The sequence below is a fragment of the Pezoporus wallicus genome, unplaced genomic scaffold (genome assembly GCF_028554395.1).
Source record: "Pezoporus wallicus isolate ANWC-B61680 ecotype Strahan unplaced genomic scaffold, APGP_CSIRO_Pwel_v1 contig_6872, whole genome shotgun sequence".
Taxonomy (NCBI): Eukaryota; Metazoa; Chordata; class Aves; order Psittaciformes; family Psittacidae; genus Pezoporus; species Pezoporus wallicus.
In genome coordinates this window covers 164,415-175,142 of record NW_026642757.1, presented here as the reverse complement: position 1 = coordinate 175,142, position 10,728 = coordinate 164,415, and positions in this window count along the sequence as shown.

The following is a 10,728-nucleotide window of genomic DNA, read 5'->3' as shown; positions in this document are numbered from 1 at the left end:
GAGGGCCAGTGCAAACCTTTAGGGGAAAAAACACAGGGTTTGCTGCAGGTCTGTGTTACAAATGTGCAAGTCAGAAGGTTTACCTCACTGTGTCAATTAATAAAGACTGACTATTTTGTTTGGAGGAGAAGGGGGAGAGACCCGATCCAGCAGCTGTAGATGCACATCTGATTAGGTGTATAATTTCCACTCCAAGCTCAATCACGAGCCTGTTCATGAGCTAATCCATCTCCCACATCACTGCTTGCAGGACGGAGCTCTACAACAACATAAAAGCCAAAGAACGGACAGGAGATGAATTGCAAAAACAGCTTTCACAGAGCACAAAATGCCTCAGGTTGATAGCTGAGAATGCACTGCGGTCTCTGGAGACAAATTCTCTCATACCAGCTCTCTTACTGTGTCACAGAAACATTGTTTGCTTGGTTTTAGGTTTTAGATGAAGGCAAGAAAAGGAAATACTTCAGTGAAACTATGTGCCATTCATGGAAGGATTTTGCTGTAACTGCAATGTTATTTTTTTGTATTACAAGGGGAACCAGCAAAGTATGTTGGGAATATTGGAAATAACACAAAGGGAACCAAGCATTTACAGTATAAATAATTATGTTGTTTCTTGTGCATATCTCTGTGCCACAGCTGTATGCTTTAGCTTTGCCTGAGGACACACTACAAGCCCATACCTAGAGGTGCAAGACTTGATTCTACACAGCACTGGGAGTTGTCATCATTGGGATTACTGGGATGTCAAGCAAATGCCTCCAAACTTTGCAGAAGAGAGGACAGAAAATTGGACGGCTTGCAAGAGAAAGCCTCTAGTGGGTAGGAACTATGAAAGTAAGTCTACATCTGTCTGACCTTACACACTCAGTAGCTGCAATCTTTAAACCAGCTGAAATCTTCAAGTACCCTGTCTGCCCTTACCCTCTAGACGACAGACCCAAGCGTGGCTCCTGTATTAGGTGCACCTTCACGGTGAACCAGAGCTGCATACAGGCTCAGCTGAAAAACCTGAGGGACGGAGGAGGAGAAAAACAGTTTTTCAGCCTCCTGTATCCAATTCACTGCTGCAAAAGCAGCTCTGCCCCTCAACAGAAGAGGCAAAGCGGAAGCAGGGATTTTGTCTGATGATGCTGTCCCCAAATTACTGTTCGAGCAGCCTAGGTGTGAATTTGCAGGACAAGGCTCCCAGAGAAGAGTTTACCCACTGGAAGCAGGAAAAAAAATGCAACACAAAGCCAAGCCCCATTTCAAGATAACGTCAGTATTTTCCTTCTGTTCTGCATAACCAGAGACAAAACAGCACTGCAGATGCAATGAACTATTTCCTCCATCCTCATTTTGACAGGTTAGTACCACCTAGCCCCACTGAGAAAACCCAGCTCCATGCACAAGGATAGGTAGGTAGAAATATGTATATTGATGATAACATCATCATTCCTCAGTAGTTGCAAATGCATTTAGTAAATATAGTCAAATTCACTAAATTTCACTAAGCAGTAACTAGGGTGAGACTCCTAAGTGGGTTTAAAGGTAACTGTAAATGCTGAAAGGACTGAAAGGGTTGACAGGATTTCCCTCACTTCTGAGCAAGGCTACAGTAAATATTCGCCAAGAAAAAAAAAGAAATGCTAATATTCAAGGATTTGCATTTCATCAAAACAATTATTTTTTTAGCTTGAAAAAGAACATCCTGAGATCCCTTTCACTTGGATTCCTCCTATGAGCACAAATCCAATTAAATTTCAAATGGCAAAATACATTTCTAATCTATCTCGGATATTTGACTTCTAACAAAAATTAGGACGCCTGTGTGTTTGTGGTGAAACCTCAGATTTTCTATATTCATCAGCCTCCCTAGATACAAAAAACCCCAAACACCAGCAGTATAAAGTATTGTGAAAACTAAAACACAACCAAGCCAAAGGGAACCATGAAGGTTTTTCCTTGGCAGTCAGAGGGCTGTGAAGTGCTTTGTGTCCTCTATATGAACAGTTTACTGAATAAAAGCAGTGGAATTGCGTACCCAAGCATGACATCAGTGAAACAGGGATCAAGAGAGACTCACCAACATGCAAGAATGGTGCAAATCTTGGGCAACCCATAATGCTCTATGGCATATACCTTGGAGAGCACTAGCTCTGCCCATCTTGCTTTGGCTCACGTGAAGAGCACCCTGAAATATTACCAGCTGAACTTCCCATGATGTATCCCTTCCCAACCACCTTCTCCTACAAGGTCAAAGACCTGACAGCTGTCTTCTGAAAGGAACATTCCCACAGTCGTTGCTTCCCTCTCAATTCCAGTACACTGAAAGATTTCCAGTGTCTAAAAAGAAGGGAAATTATTTTCCAGAACTTCACAAATGGCTGGGAATAAAATGAGTGTCAAGCTCAAAAAAAAAAAAAAAAGAAAAAAAAACCTATTTGCGAAAGCTTTTGTCAATCATAAAGTCAGGTAGCAGGAAAGTAACGTAACACCATACCTACCAGCCTCCAAGCAGAGTGGGGTGTTTTCTACAGGGTGCAGTATCTCCAAAAAAGGAGTAAAACACGTGCTAGGAACAAAGGGGAAAGAAGGTGAAATCTAAAAGACTCCGAAGTCAACACATTACTTCAGGCTTATGTTCTTACATGAGGCTGCAGGAAAAGCTGAGCCAGCTCCAGGCTCCTGGGGAGCTCAGAGCCCAGGCTTCAATGCGAGATGACCCCCAGCAGCACTACCACCATCCCCATGCACCCAAACACATGGCTTGCTGTCCCTCAGGAGGGAGACGCTGCTCTGGCCCAGGGACCGATCCATGGTGACAAAAGAAACCTACAGAAACTCCTGCGGGGAAGTCTCCAAGGGGAATCTGCCATTGGGTAAATGTAACAAAAAGGGTGGCTTTGAGGGACCACTTTGCCCCTCCTTTAGAATCACAGAAAGGCCAAAAAGGGGCAGGACGGGAGAAGCAAAAAGAAAAGAGAATAGAAAGTTTAATTTCCCTCCCTTTCTATCTGTGAATATGACAGTACAAAGTCAAGGCCAAGGCTTCCAAGATTACCATTCTAAAAGCAAATTAAGTTATATCCATATCTTCAAGATACAGCATCATCTGGGAGCAACTGAGGGTATAACTTCACACTAGATTCTGAATATGTGCTGTTACAATACAGAAACCCTAATAAGATACACATAGAATTTCAAAACCAGATAATGAGAATCTCTCTGGGCCATAAGACAGTTCTTACCCCAGAGCTTATCATTAGCCAAAGTCAGCTTAAAAAATGGCATTGGATCTTGAGAAGACATTCAGGAAAGGTACATCAATAAAAGAAGATTGCTCACACATAAATCTCCCTTGAACCTTCTCTAAGTAATACTTAATCCTAAAGCGTCTGCATTTTGAGCAAGCCCTGGTAAATTCTTGGTTAAAAACGAATATGGAGGGCTCTCAGGCCATACATATCTCATCCACACAACACAGAAAAGAAACCACCATGGGTTACAGAAACCTGGAGAAACTCAGGATGCATACAAAACCTCAATGTAGGAAAAATCAACTGCTCCCACAACGCGGAGAAAATGAAATAAAATTAAAACTATCCCGGCCTCAACATTCCTACCTATACACTCCCGCCTTCAAAACATCCCCAAAAAACCTCCTAGCAATGCAGTTATACTTTCAGCACAGCTGAAATCAAGAGGTTTCCATTAATTCAGAGCGGTACAAGTAAGGAGGCAATTACAGGCTTCATGGTGAAAAAAAAACCAAACCCTTCAGGAAGTGAGTTTTTTAATACAGTTGGTTTAAAGCTGACCAAAAAGAAATAAGTGTGACTGGCAATACCAGGTGGGGTAAAATCTTAATACAGTTGAATTCACCATTCAATTTCCAGTGTGAAAAGCAATGGCCCTACTCCAGTCAAAGACAACACTTCTACCAAGTCAGTGCCATCAGGAAGATAACTTTGGCCTTGATCCATGGTCAAATGGTTGCCTTGCGCAGCTGCACGTGGGGTCACTTGCACCATCATGGCATGTCGTGCCTGAGCACGCCCATGAAGGTCAGAGACAACTGGGAAGCTCTTACCACAGCTTCTCAGAAGCTCACTTAATGCAGAACCTGAAGAGTCACAAAAGCAGCGTGTTAGAGGAGCAATAGTCAGTCCTGAAGCCTTCTGCAGACACTCAACTCTCGCTCAGTGCTAAAAGACAGCAGGCCAGTACGTCCTAGAATACTTCCCAAGCCCCCAGTGCAGGGGAGAGCAACACTCCCACATCACAAATCCATCTTCCCCAATAACCACCTATCTTCTCTCCTTACCTAAACTCTACAAGAAAAGCGTTGCTGGCTTGCATTGGACTAGAGCATAGCCACCAACAAACCCCACAATGCCAGCCACTTGCCATTTCTCAGCTGATTAAAAGCAAAAGGTGCAAGGAACACCATGAAACTGCTCTTGTGACATCCTCACCTTTGGAGATCCAAGGCAGCACATGCTGATAACAAGGAATGTTCTTGGGTGGCTGTGCAAGTCAAGGCTTTTCTAGCTTTCTGTCCTCCTGTTTGTCCATTAATATAATTCAAAGTTACTGCCTTTGCATATATTCCCTTACCAACTTCATCAACAGCATCTCACAGTACCAGCTTAAAGAATCCAAAATAGCCTCCTGCACTGCAGCTCCCAAATCCCAAATTATAACCAACACTCACAGAAAGGCTGTTTTAAAGCAAATCATATATAACATTGTCTTTAGCACCATTTCCCTGTAAGATGAAAGGGGGAAATCTCGCTAATGGCTTTTCCCTATTTCTCATTACTGTTGCTGAGAAAAGTGTGTTAAAAGTAATACTAGTGATAAGAACAGGCTGAAGGGTGTGTGTGTGGCAGGTGTAAGTCTACTTTTCTTCACCTTCATGAAGATCAGTAGTTCTTTCCGTATCACATTATTATCAAGGGAGCATATAATGTCACCATGTGGCAGAAAAAAATTCCTAATTCTCTTCCCACCTGTTTTTACATCCAAATTCCTGCCTGATAGCTGTTGATGATGACAAAACAAGGCAGAATCAAGTTTCAGTTTCCTCCTTAGCAATTTTCCCATAACAATGCAGATCTCTGCAAAATGCTTTCCTGCATCTGGACACTGTCTCAGCGGGTCAGGATGAATACATTTTTGAGAAGGGTAGTGCTCATTTTCAGGCAAGGAATAACCCTCTATAGCAGCACTGCTCAACATCTTTGTCAGCAACTTGGACAGTGAGGTCCCACCTGGAGAACTGCATTCAGCTCTGGGCCCCCAAACATAAGAAGGATGCAGACTTGTTGGAGGGAGTCCAGAGGAAGGCCCTTAAACTGACAGAGGGGAGATTTAGATTAGACGTGAGGAAAAAGTTCTTCCCTGTGAGGGTGGTGAGACACTGTCACAGGTTGCCCAGAGAAGCTGTGGCTGCCACATCCCTGGCAGTGTTCAAGGCCAGGTTGGATGGGGCTTGGAGCAACCTGGTCTAGTGGAAGGTGTCCCTGCCCATGGCAGGGGGCTGGAACTGGGTGAGCTTTAAGGTCCCTTCCAAACCAAACATTTCTATGGTTCTGTGATATCCAGTCTGCCAAAACTGTGGCTTGGCCAATTTCCCTGCCTCATGCTAGCAACCATCACATAGATGTCTCGATCAGTGCACATTAAAGGCTTAGCTTGTCCATTTCTTTCAAAGAAAATTGAACAGTGGGAATATGCTAGATGTGAAAAGAAAAAGAAAAGGGAAAAGAAAAAGGCCTTCTCTATTGAAAATGAAACTTTGTAACTCAGGGAACAATACAACATGTACTCTGTAGGATGCATTATGAACCCCTTATTGCATGCGGGATTTATGATCAAGGTCTCCTACAAGGATCCCTAAGCGACAAACAATTTGAGTTAAAAAAAATCCTCCAGCAATGCCTTTTGCAAAAGCCTTTACTGCCATCTAATGTCATTTTTCGGGAAAGCCAGCACAGCTCTGGGTAGGAGCAAGGCTTTGGAAAGTGCCACAGCCTCATCAGGCATTCACAGCACCTTTCGAGCTCACTGCCCCAGTGTCCTTCAGGAGAGCCGGGGACACTACTCAAACCACAGCTGCTGCAAGGTGATTAACTACCTTCATACTTGCTCTTTAATACACTCTATGCATTAATCCTGGCTTTGCAACGGTTCACAAAAAAGCACAACCCACAGATTTATACCTGAAATGGTTTCTCCTGAGAACAAACCCCTGTAAGCAGCAGAGAGCTGTGCCTCTTGCTAAACTCACAGGAGGCTTACCTGAGCACTGGAAATGCTGGCATGGAGCAGTACCTCCTAAGTGGGATGGGGCACCCACCCCTGTAGGCACAAGAAGCAAAGGACCAGCTCTGACGAAGCATCTAGCAAATGATGGAGAATAAAAATATTGCCATGAAGATGGACCGAGCTAAGAAGAAACACAGGTCAGGACCATCTCCCACAGGTGCTGCCCAAAGGCACAGAGCGGGATGAGAAGCAGGCTGCAGCCAGGGATGCTGCTCAGCCTGTGTTAGCTTGGTGGCTCATCCACCCAGGGAGGGAAGCCCTCAGAGCTAAACCCAGCTCTAGGCAATTACGTCCCCTTCAGTCCTGCCCGTCTGTCCCCACAACTCTGCAACAGGCTCCTGGTTTGGATTTTTCTGGATAATCAGTCTCTGCTTTTTGTTTAACCTCGCCTGGACTAAGGGTAATTGCAGAGTGGCTATCCTGAGAAACAGTTGTAACAGAAAGTCTTGAATCAAATATCTTTTAAATACATGTTTCCAAGGGGAAAAAAGCAGGGTAACAAGAAGTTTCTCCAGTAAGCTGCTTACAAGCTTAAAATGCAAATAGCTATAGAGAAGAGGTCTTATTAAAACCCATTAATTAACTAGGAAAGATCTGTGATGCTGGCAAGATGGTGGGGAGCACGGCTGAACCCAAGGGCCATGAATAAGCAAATAAATGCTTAAAGAAAAGAAAAAGAAGGTGTATAGAATGTGAAACTGTGCTGTGCTCACAACTGTTTTCTTTCCATTTTCAAGATCTGAAATGAATGACCTAACCAAACCCAGGAAAAAAATGAATGACATAACTGCCTCATTAGTATCATCTTGAAATGTCCAGGAAGCATTAAATACTTTTTCTCAGGTTAACATCCCATCAATTTGGAGATTCACAGATACAAGGCAGAAAAGTACACAGCCTAGAACAACATAGCCATATAAACTTCTCAACAGAAACAAGAAAGAAACAGATGAATTTAAACTATTCTACTTTGAAAATAAAAATCCCTAATGGATGGTAAGTACTTGCAAATCAGCTCTCAGCTTGTACTCATATCTAGGATAGATATGAGAACAATACTTTGTCCTTCCCTTGCCTGTCTGCTACTGTGGTCTCCATTAGTATGTAATTGAGATGTTTCTGTAAGATGCACATCCATAGCATCTCTTAAGGATCTCAAAGCATTTTTCAGACCTTCTGCTATGCAAGCAGGCACCTTGACCAGCACAGGAGAGAACCCAAATTTCCATTCACACTGCAGCTTTTTATGGTCATTTTCTCAGTCCAGAAGTTATCTGTGACCTATTTTATCACTGAATGTGCTGGCAAATTAAGAGAATTCCTCTTTTAGGGAAATTTCTCTTCATCAACTCAGCTTTCACAAAGAGTCCTGCAAGAAAAGCTGTATTGAAAAAAAAGAATCATGGATACTTCACTTTGTGCTTATCACTTCCAATTAAAATACTTTCAGGGCAATTTGTGTTCAGTAATGAGATGGATTCTTAAGGCATATCAGATGAAAGGTGCAGCAGCTCTTGTTAGGGTATCTTGTACTATTATAGAGACAACTACCAATAAGGCACCAAACACCCATATTTTTCAGGCCAAATTATTAGAAAATGAAGCCTACAGTTAAGCTGCACCAATAAAAGTTAATTTGTTTAAATTTCAAACCTACAGATTCTTCTGGGTGCTTCCCTTACTGATGGCCATAGGCAACTACAGAAATCCTCTAAAAATCAGAGCAAAGGTACACAAATACACGCTTAGGATAAGGAAGCATACGGAACCTTTATGATATGCCACATAGTATATCAAAAACTGAACCACACTGATAATACTGATGGTACTTTCTCAGGTTTCAAGAAAGAGTTGCCCTGATTTTTGGAGGGAGCAGGTCAGCCTAACAGAGAACCTGTTAACACCTATAACGATTCGGTCATTTCTGAATGCAAACACCTGCACACACAGACGCATGCATGCACACACACATACCCTGAACTCTCAGAGCAGGAGCCAAGACGAACACAAACAAGTGTGGATATAAACACTGCTCACGAACCTGCAGATGTGAAATCTGATGACAACATGGAATTGCCTTGAGTTGCCTCCTTGATAAATGTACTGGAAAGATTATCGTACCTTTCAAGGACAGTATGCTCTGTGATCAAGTGGCTGGATTTTCTCAAAACCTTTAATATACCATGCAGTAAAGGGATAATAAAATAATCTCTCTGCATTTTCAGTACCTAGCAGGAATTTGAGCTACACGCCAATACATCCTGAGTGATCCAAGACAAATGTGCTGTAATGACAGAAGCATTGCTGAGGCTCTCTAATACAAGCTCTCGTAAAAAAGCATTTCCAGTCTGAAAAGCAGAGAAAGAGAAGGAGTTTAAGATTCCTGATCCCAGTTCCTGCACTAGCTAATCTCAGGCTCCAGCCTGTGCTCTTTCTTCTTCAAAGACTGCAGTGTAACATTCAAAGACTGCAGTATAACATTTTCCTTCAGCTCTGCATATTCCTTATATTGTATCTATAGGAGAATGTGTCCATTTCATCATTCACCTAGTCCATTTGTTTATTCAAGTATTATTTTAGCATTCTTTTCCCTCTCACAGCATCAGCTATGAGGGCTGTTGTATAGCCTTTTGTATTCTTTTAACGTTAGAGGAGATTGCTATAGGTAGCCTTGAGCCAGATAACCTTGCTGTCATCATTTTTCCAGGGATGCTGGGATTACCTAGATCCTCTTAAACCCTCTTCACAGTGACCCAATGGACATCAATGGAGTATTTTCAACTGATGGATCCTTTCTTTAGAATAACCTACCTAGGCAGCAATGGCTGTATTCAGTCTGAGCAAAACTGCATTTTTATCAAGTCTTCCATTCAGTTACAGAGTTATAACATGTCTCTCAGCTGTATACAAATTCAAAATAAGTGGCCTTTAATGTACTTAACAGTGCTGCTTTAAAACGGCCTAGGAAAAGCTTTGCAGTGGAATTTGTTTCCTGAGCAGATAAGAGCAGGGAGAATAATTTCTGATTTATGGCTGGAGTACTGTATTAAGAGGTCTTCTCAGCTGTATCTGAGCAAATAAAAATATGCAGCTACTCATGACTTTTCTCCTCCAGGGAATCTCAGAGTCTTCCACGCTGGTTCCAGCCAAGGAACGTGTGAGGGATGTTATAAACAACCATTAACATAACTGCTGGTGCCAATATCATCAGTAATGCTGGCTGAGGAAGCCCACCTGACCATACCAGGGCTGGAGGACATGCACAGATTCCTGTCCACCCTCATTCCAGCTATGACTCAAAACATCCTCTGCCACTGGGCAGCCCAAGGATTGGTACCCACTGCCTTAATGGTGTCTTCCTCTTTATGTTTTCCATGGAATAACTCAGTGCTTACAGTATTCCTTCCCTTATTTGCAGCAGACAGCATCTGATGCCACGTATCATCATCTCACCTAGCTCCACATCCAAAATCCCAGGTCAAAGCTGATTTTATTTTAGTCCAAAGACAAATGTGTTTTTTTTTCCTGCTGAGTGCTATGCTTTGACAAGTATATCCTTATCCCAATTTACAGTGTAAATTGCAAGACTGTAAAAAAGGAAGCTTCATGAAAAGAAGCTTTCTTTCAAAAGTTGATGCATTAGCTTATGTGGAGAGCTGGAGAAAAAGGGAAAAAAAGGGGGGGACAGGGAAAAAAGGCGAAAAGGAAAAAAGGGGAAAGGGAAATGAGACGCACACAAGCACTCCCCAGACTGTCAAGCAGGATGCATGCTTCAGTAAGTAGTCATACAGCACTTTTCACCCTTCTAAGCAAGGATGCTTTTAAAGCCTTTCTATCTGTCAGTCCTTGCTAACTCACACACCCAAATGTGACACTGAACCTAGTATCTTTTGCTCCTCTGCTAAATGGGACTGGCCATAACTTCAGCAGCTGCATGCCTCCTGGTAACAGCCTACACATCATTTTCCCAGGTAAAAGGATTCTGCTACTAGAAAACACTATAAACAAATTTCCTAGAGAAAAAGACTTCTGTAGAGTTTCTCCACTCCAACTGCTTTCCTTGAAGCTGAGGCTTGCCATTCTTGCTGTTCCTTCAAAGCTCACTGTATTTTCATAAAGGACATCAGTGATTGCAAATCCTTTCATCAAAGAGGCATTGACTATTTAATTTTACAGTTGTGGCTCTTTTCCACAAGGAATACAGAAAATTCATTAGTAATCACACATCAGAGAGTGCATCCACCTACATATTCCTCTCCTTTGGCGACTGTATAATTACACAATCATATCTTATCAAAGAAACTTTTCCCTTTAACTTCTACACAATAATTGCCGGTGGCTTTGCTTGCCTTTATCATCCATGAAGAGAAGGAAACGCTAAAAAACACCTGTGTCGAGGGTTGCTCTGGTTTC